Source organism: Bidens hawaiensis, unplaced genomic scaffold, assembly GCF_021521415.1.
Source record: "Bidens hawaiensis isolate Kalapana, Puna unplaced genomic scaffold, B.hawaiensis_p1.1 tig00000888_1, whole genome shotgun sequence".
NCBI classification, from domain to species: Eukaryota; Viridiplantae; Streptophyta; class Magnoliopsida; order Asterales; family Asteraceae; genus Bidens; species Bidens hawaiensis.
In genome coordinates, this window is record NW_027491051.1 from 2,317,419 (window position 1) to 2,326,507 (window position 9,089).

Sequence of the window (9,089 nt, forward strand, 5' to 3'; positions counted from 1 at the left end):
TTTTCATATCTTTTTTTACACGAACAAAATTAAAATAAAAAAAAAAGTTTCAGAATATTCACATTCAAGAAGCTCAAGTCAACAAACAACAGGTTCAATTTCCACACTGTCAATACCACCACCACCTGCAGCTTTTTCAATCACGTGACCGGAGTCAAAGTCAACAACCGAAAAATCGACAGTAGTTTCTGCACTTTCTTCTATCTTATTCACAATATGATCATCACTATGCCCCAAATCATCATCACCTTCGTTTGGAACCGTTGATTTAGCAGGAGTGATTCGCGACGACCTCAGATTTGCGAATTTTGGGGAGCTTGGGTTTGACCCAACTTCCCCAACATCTGCATCTATCTTTAACTTATGTGTTAAATGATTGAGCCACAATAACAGTTCAACGATATAAGCTTCTACCGGCCCTTTGTCCGCATGGTTAAATGTTTCAATCCGGTTTATATCGTTCAGCCCGTTTGGCTTCCGACCTCCTCCCGAACTGCATAAATCACAAACAGGCTTGGTGTTTCAACCCATGTGGCTTTTAATATTAACTAGAGATGTCAGTTATAGGTTTTGGCCCGTTTATAATTATACGGGCTGATTTAGGTTATGCTTTATCTCTAATGGGTTAATTGGGTTTAGATCATTATCTTGAAAATATAATGACCCATATTGTTATTCATGTCAAAAACATCAACCCTCTGCACACGATCTGTTTAACCCATATCTAAACGTGTCAAATGGGTCGGCTAGTAACTAATCGGGTTGGCTGGTTATAAAACAACGAGTTAAACGGGATAGTGGGTTGACCTGATTTAAACCGGTTGGCGGGTCAGCCTATTTAACTAAACGGATTAAACAGATCAACCCACACATGGCACATTGTGTTAAATATGCCAGCCCAGAACAGAACTTGTCATGTCCGGTTTGATGAAGACATGAAGTTATCAAAAATTTCTTTTTTGACTTGACCAGTGTTGACCCGTGTAATTTCAAATAGTAAACATTATTCCTAAACAAACTTGTGACTTACCCGGTATCCGCCCACTCACCAACCCAACCGAAACCGTGATGAGCCCTGTTGAAAAAGATACAAAAAGAGAAGTGAAAAACTGATTAGGTTTGACTTAGCTGAAATGGACAAATGCCCAAAACGGGAAATTTCCTTACTTTGCTGTGTTTATGGCTACCGGAGAAAACCAACAGAGCGTTTTTTCCATTTCGGCTTTAATAGCGGGAACATCGAGCTGCAGAAATGAATTTTATAAAATTCTAGAACATAATCGAGGCTTCGGGTCAAAATGATATATTTTCAATGTCGTTTTTGGCTCATTTTCAATACATTTTGTAAATAATAAATGCAATTTAGGAGGTTGTATGTGTTAGAATATACTTTGACATGTTAACACGTTTGACCAATTTCACTTTTTTCCTGATTAGTTATACATTTTGATTTGACCCATTTAAAACATAACCTAATCCATCCGTTCAGAGTAGAACAAGAAACCGGGTGGGAACCGAACCCAGTTTTTAACCTGAACTTTTTATTCGGTTTTGCATGAAATAAAACCGAAAATACCAAACCAGAACGGATTTATGGATTTTCTTTTTAATTTTAAATTTTAAGTAATCTAGAAGAATTTAGTAAATAGTGTTACCTTAGTATGTTAGCCTATATGTATAATAATCAATTAACCATTAAATAACAAAAAGTCTTAAGCCCAATTATCATTATTTTGGGCCAATATCTTTTGGCCTGAAAACTCAAGCTCAAATGGTAAAACCGAAAAAACTGAAACCGAACCAAATCCAAACCAAACCAAAACTGAACAGTTTTCAAAACTCAAAAACCGAATTTTTGGTTTTTGATTCGGTTTGAGCCCAAAACAGAGTCACTGAACCATGCACATGCAGCACACCCCTAGACCCGTTCATAAGCAAATGAGTAAAAATCTTCACATCAAGTTAAAATGTTCAACCGAAGACGAGGTTAACATTCAGAATACATCTTTATCAACACGAAACGAAGCTAGTCGGGACCAAAAAGACGATTCTATGTCAGGTGGCAGGCTCTGGTATAATGTGCCTCTTGCAACTGAAGTCATCGGGCTGCTTCGAGAAACCTATTAAAATAAAACAACCCACGTGAAACAATGGGACCGAAAGGGACCAAAATTGAATTTTAAGATTAATTTTGCATAGAACCTACACTGAAACTTTTAATAAAAAAATAAAAGTGTGTGTACTCACAATGGAGTCGATTTGAAGGACAATATTAGCATAATGCAATGCGAGACCAGCGGGTCCAAGTTTATGCTGCATGTTTGGGCAACCACTTGATGCTGCATTATCATATGTCATCATCAAAATACTAGATAACATGAGTGTAAACATAAACGAATAGTTTATGCTGCTAGATGGGTCATGTTCACAGATTGGCAGGTCGAATCAGACATGAACCCGAAACTTATACAAGGATCCAAAAATTGCGCTAGACATACGAACCCAAACACGACACATTTATTTGTGAGTTGGCATGAACACAGCCCGGGTAACCCAACTTTCTTTTATTATTTTGCACATATTATACACACACACAGGGGTAGGTTCATGTACATTTTGATCTTAACATGAGAACGTAGGAAATAATGCCAATTTATTTAAAAATGAGAACGTAAGAAACAATATCAACTACAATACTAATCTACATAAACAATGACTTATAATAACAAAAAAAAGAACCTGAAAATTACAACAAAAGAATCAAAATCAAGAATAAGATAATAACAGCATATACCAGCAAATACTTATAACAGCAAAAGAAAACATCTAATAATAACAACAAAATATAAATCAGCAAATACTTATAACGTCTCATAATCGAAAATTAGCAAATAAGAACAAAAAATAGCAGCAAACACCTATAAAAATAAACCTAATCATAACTACAAATCAGTTCTCGCCGTTTTCATGTTAAGAATAAAATGTATTTGATCCTGTTTCCACACACACATACATATATTCTAAAATTACAAATTTACATAAAAAAATGCAAATGTGTATAAATAATTATGTTTTTAACTATAAAACTTAATGTTCATTACTTCATTTCTCTTTATATTTTGGGACGACCACTTTAAATTACTCCCTCCGTCCCATTAAAAGCATCCACATTTCCTTTTTTATTTGTCCCATTACAAATGTCCACTTTCAAAATTTATTAGCCAATTTCCAAGTTTACCCTTAAACACACACAACTAATATTAATAAACAATATTTATGGACCTAATTTTCAAGGGCATTATTGTCATTTGGTAAGCCAAAAAAAAAACAACAATTTAATCTACCTTAAACTTTGTGTTTTTCAAACTAAGACACTTTGACCGGGACGGAGGGAGTATGACATGATACACATTTTGAAATAACTTAGAAATAAATGGTTAGAGGTCGATCTGTTAACATGCAAGATTGACCCAACCCGACCTGTTTAGCTAAGTGTATCCGTGGGTTCGAACTGAAACTGACCTAAATAAACCCTTTTAAGACTAATCCCAACCCATGAATCTCGTGTTAGATAACTTACACCTCTAGATGATCATATTAATTAAATGAAAAAGTTTGATTATTGTCTAAAATACCCTTGAATAATGATAGAACTACTGAAATCTTGCGGACCTAAATCAATATCATTAATAAAACATAATTAATTCTAAAAGGAAAAGGTTTAGTTTTTAGTAAAAGTTTGCATTTTTTTTGTAACTTTCATAAATCAGTGCGTATACAAACCACATGAGGACATACATGCAGATTCAAAAGCGTTTTTGATTTGCCGGTTTAGATAGATGACAGTATCTACAAGCTTTTCCATAACCTGTATCAGATAGTAAGCGCGGTCCATCATTACATCAAAATTTTCAATTACTCAAAAGTAGAAATCAATTACAAAATTAGAGGTTGTAACGGGTCAAACGGGCTTACATCTTCCATACTCCTAGACCATAGTGACTTCTTCTTAAGAAGTTTTACTTGCTTCTTTTGACCTTTCAGTGTTTTCATTAGTAGCAGCTCACGGTCTGCAAAATGCCAATAGACTTAATTTTAAACTATTTCATAAATGATCAGACGGATATATGAAGCGTATGACAGAAGTATGCTACATAGGGGTGTAAACGAGCTGAGCCGCCCGTTATATCTCGAATCGAGCCGAGCATAAATTGGAGCTCATTTAATGAGCGAGCCCGAGCTTCACATAACGAGCTTGACTATTTATAAAAATAACTATACACTTTTATTTAATATAATTATTATATGTTACATTAAACATATTATTACATACATGATTATGATAAAAGTAACTAAATAATATATATATATGCTATATATAATATATATATATATATATATAACTATAGATATAAATATGTACAAAAAATTACACATGTATATGAATAAAATAATTACAAATCGATAAATAATACATGCGCTAAGTCTGAGAGGAGCTCGAGCTTAAAAATTATATTTCCTTATATGTTAAGTTTTCAAATTTAACTCATTCCTTTTCCCTATCAAGTATCAGCAAGTAGGGCTGTCAGCGAACCGGACGTTTGGCCATCCGTTCGGTGGGAAGTTCGTTTATGTTCGTCCGTTTAATAAATGAACAAAAAAATTTGTTCGGTAAGCTTAACGGACGGACACGGACAAAGGCCGCGCTCGTTCAATAGTGTTCGTGAATGTTCGGTAACGTCCGTCCGATCACGTCCGGTAACGCCCGTCCGATTACTATGTTAAGTGTTAAGTATTTTTCAATATCAATGGTGTAATTCCGAATTTGTGGGTGAACTCGTGGGGATTTATGATTATTATTTTGGAATTATTATGTAATTGTTTATGTTTGTTTGTCTATTATTGTTCATTAGTGCTTGTTTATCCATTAGTGTCAGTTAGTATTCGTTTTTTCCATTAGTGTCTGTTAGCGTCCGTTTACAATACTAACAAACGGACACAAACGAACATGGACAACTCAATTCCATAATGAATGGACACGGGCACAAATTTTCGTTCGGTAAAGTGTTCGTGAATCGTCCATTTGTCCGACAAAAGCTTAATGGACGAACACGGACAAGGTCTCTCCTGGTTCGGTTCAGTCCGCTTACAGCCCTATCAGCAAGTTTAAATATACATCAAATCAAACATTGCAAACTTGGGAACCACCCTGTGATGTAATTTCCAACTAGATTTATAGATCACTGAATTACGGTTTTGACCTTTTGGAATGGGAGTTGAATTAAGCACTCCTTGGTTCTTCTCTTGCTCATCTTGCTCCAGTTTGTCCAATATGCATAACTCCCGGTACAAATCCTGCATCCCAAAACATGGCATATTAGCTCTAATACCATATAAAATAATAAGTCTGATACTTTTGTTAAAAAAGACTTCCACTCATGTTACATAGAGCATGTCTCTTTTTCTTCACATAAATGTTCTTTTTGGCCATATCTAGTAATACCTTAAATAAATAAGAATTTGACAAACACACAAACATCTGATTATCGAATTATTATGAACTTTTGTTTTATTATATTTAGCTTCCAAATAAGCAAAATATATATAAATTGGGATGCTTACAGCTGTATGTTGAACCAAGTTTAGCAATTGGTCCATTGTTACTTTTCTGGATCCGCCTTCAATTGCTTAGAACGGGTAAGTCCACGGTCCTGTCTGGAAATCAATAAATGCAAAAACCAAGTCAAAATTAGGTGACAATTGATAAGTAGAGGTGACAAGACAAGTAGGTTGGGTAATGGATCAAAATGTGTTTTAGGCTGAAACGGGTCAAAATGTGTTCAGGCTGAAATGGGTCAAAATGTGTTCTGCCTGAAACGGGTCATATTTAGTATGTTTCAGATCACCCGCAAACACATTTTTCTACCTTATTATAAATGGCTATTATTTTAATTATACTTAACAAAATAATATCATTACAAAAAAATTTAAATCTTTAAATAAATCTGGTGGCTTTCAATTTTCAAGTTTCAACCTTTCAAACCATTCCTCTTTTAGCTATTTTTTGACCCGTTTGACTAAACCACAACTAAAACCAACCTGTTTAGAAATAAATGAATCGTAACCGCCACCTCTAATTACATAATACCATAAAGTTACAAAACTGCAAAAATTACTTCTCAAAATAAACATCTAGATTGTGCCATTGAGGATCTTTACATCTATTTCCAAACCGAACCACTTCTCCAATAAAGATTTTCAACTCGGCCCTGAAAAACCCACATAATTAACTAAAGTATAGAAAAATAAACGGGTCATCAACAAAATAAAAAATTATGAACCTTTTATCTGCTGCAACGATTCTTAAAAGCTCATCATCGTCTTTAGACACCAACTTTTGTACGCCTTCAGAAGCAAAAACTACATCTCTTAAATGCTTTATATTTCTTTCTGACAGAGAATTCATAAGGCTAGAACCCTTCATAATGGTGTTGGCAACCTCAAATGACAAAATGCATAGTTCATTGCCTTTTGTTGTGTGTCCCGTGACGAACGGAGTGCCAGAATTCAGACTTTTTACACTGCTTCCGAGAGTGTCTAACACGTCCACTGCTTTTTCAATACCTAAGCTACCGGCTTTGCGTGCACTCACCTGAAAGTGTTAAGAATAAGATCATGGTTAGAGATGGTGATACGGGCAGACCAGACAGGTTGGGTAACGAGTCAAAACCAGAGGTTTGTAGTATGTATGAAAACTAGGGGGGGGGGGGGTGATTTCTGACATGACCCGAAACACAACATGAAAATAATTAGGTTTTGGATTGGCATATATATCTGGCCCGTTTTTTAAGCGGGTCATGTTTGGGCTGACCTGCTTAACCCATCATGTTAGACAGGTTGACCCACTAACCGGTTTATGACCCGTTTAACCCTACAGCCCACCAATGTGATTAACATGTTTACAACTTGATTATTACCCACCAACCCGTTTGACACGTTTAGTTAAATGGGTTAAACAAGTCGTTCTCCGGTTACGCGATTTTAAGTGTGTGTGGGTTAAAGCTGATGTTGTTTACATTGACAAAATAACGGGTCATGTTCGGGTTGAACAATTCGACCCGCCAACCTGCAACCTGTCTACACAACACGATTGACACCCCTAGTCAAAACGAACAAGTATATCATTCCAGTCTATGGTTGTAAAAGAGAATGCATATTAACCAAATCTTGTAATTACAATAGAGAGGAACCCTAATAATAACCTAGTAAAAGTTATTATTAACATTCTATAGTTTTACAAAGTAGTCAATGTAAAAGATTCACCTACCCGGAAGCTTCTAGATCTTGATTTCTCGGACAAAGTTGCAGGGATACGCGGGATCCCATCATAAAACTCATCCTCTTTGCTACTAAATCCAGTCACATTCCTTTTAGGACTTAAAACCTCTTCTTTTGTTTGCTTTCTTTCAAGAGTAGAAGTATCGGTGTCCTTTCTCGAAGGAGTCGAGTGATCTTGCAAATTTGATTGCTTCAAATCATGATATCCATACGCATTGGCATAAGAAGTCCCCTTTTTAGGGGTTGAACTCTTTGAAGATCGCGCTCCCATATCTTTCAAACAAAGCTCTACAGATCTTAGCTCACCGAGAGCTTAAGAAAAAAGATACAAGGTGTCACACCAGTTACCTATTTAACTGAAATGATCATAATAACCGCATTCAACACACACAATCAATAAAGAGTATGCAACTACCCTTTGTGGTTTAACATAAGTAAATAACAGAAATAGTTGATATAATCTTGACTAATGTTTGCTAATAATCACCTTATTCTCATCAAGAAACATGTTACACAAGAAAATATTAAACCATAAAGAAAGGATGCATCAAGAACATGTATATTATTGCACTAATTAACACAAATTAAAAACCGTTTTAGCAAATTTATTAGAAAATCTTGAAAATTATGGTGCTACAACATCATAAAATTATAAAAAGTCAAAATCTAGAGAACTTAATGAGTCCCAGATGTTAAAATCTTGATTGAACAATATACACTCACCTAATACAGAGAAAAGATTGAAGCTTGTGTAAATAAAGATGAAATCTTGATCAAAATCAACCAACCGAGGTGTTTACAAACAAACAAACAATTAATTCAGAGGAAGGTGTCGGAAATGGGGAAGACCAACAAAATGGTCAAACTTGATGGGCCAAATTAATTCGGAGCTCAGTCTGGACGGCGGTAAGTAAGTATTTGTTTTGTCAACGTTTTCCTTGTTTCATATAATATTATTATTCATTTTTTTAAATTAAATCATCCTCGTCTAACAGTAGTCTTGGACTTGGTCGGTCCTCGGTTTAGGACTTGTATTTTTTCTATTTTAAGACTTGTAAAGTTTGAGGATAATGTCAATGTTTTTTTTATGGTTTGTGTTGATGTTGATAAAACAAGTTGCTATTAACATAATTCTTTGTTGTGGGTCTCGTGCTATTCCTAAACCGGAGTTAAAGACGATGTCATAACATGTCGAGCACGCCATGAAGACCATCAAAGGAGATAACGTCTCGTGGATGTACAGATCGGAGTAGGTTTGTATCGTGAAGTGAGAGAACGGCATGCAGTATTTCAAACATATTACTGATGTTCTTTCCATGCCACGATGGGATTTTCGTACTTTGCCGTATAGACCATTCATGAAGTAAGTTATGGGTTTAAGTTTTTCAAGCCTCAAGTTCCTACCAGAAAAATATGTGGATGAGATAAATCCGCGTACTAGTTGGAGGAAGTTGGTGCTGAACGTTAAGCCGCCTCAAACGTTGAAGAAAGTCATTTTAAAGACTTTTCCACAAAGTCTTTACAAGAGATTCAATCGGTTGTACTATGACGACAAGACGGGATAAGCGGTGGTTGCGTTGGGTTATGGGTTGAAGATTGAATTTATTTAGATAATTGATCCGATTTGGCTGGTTATCCTATCTGCGCCTGATAACGACGTGTTATTTCATAATTAGATCAGATGGGCGCATAACAAAGACAACGAGCTAGCTATGCAATTTCAACGTGCTGTTCGCGTTTGTCATGCTTTC

General features: G+C 35.4%; 1 long non-coding RNA gene and 1 pseudogene across 2 annotated transcripts; one reads left to right on the forward strand and one right to left on the reverse strand.

Annotated features, from left to right (window-relative positions):
* On the reverse strand, positions 1-8,132 carry LOC143544394 (protein PSK SIMULATOR 1-like; annotated as a pseudogene). Its single transcript, XR_013137247.1, has 13 exons — positions 8,062-8,132; positions 7,328-7,650; positions 6,342-6,652; positions 6,177-6,269; positions 5,623-5,715; positions 5,262-5,355; positions 3,976-4,070; positions 3,799-3,868; positions 2,248-2,339; positions 2,004-2,120; positions 1,168-1,244; positions 1,031-1,075; positions 1-493 (listed from the first exon to the last, which is right to left on the reverse strand). The product of XR_013137247.1 is annotated as a protein PSK SIMULATOR 1-like (transcript).
* On the forward strand, positions 5,427-6,060 carry LOC143544404 (uncharacterized). Its single transcript, XR_013137249.1, has 3 exons — positions 5,427-5,476; positions 5,595-5,753; positions 5,892-6,060. It is a non-coding gene; the product is annotated as an uncharacterized LOC143544404 (long non-coding RNA).
* Positions 8,133-9,089: the final 957 nt, after the last annotated feature.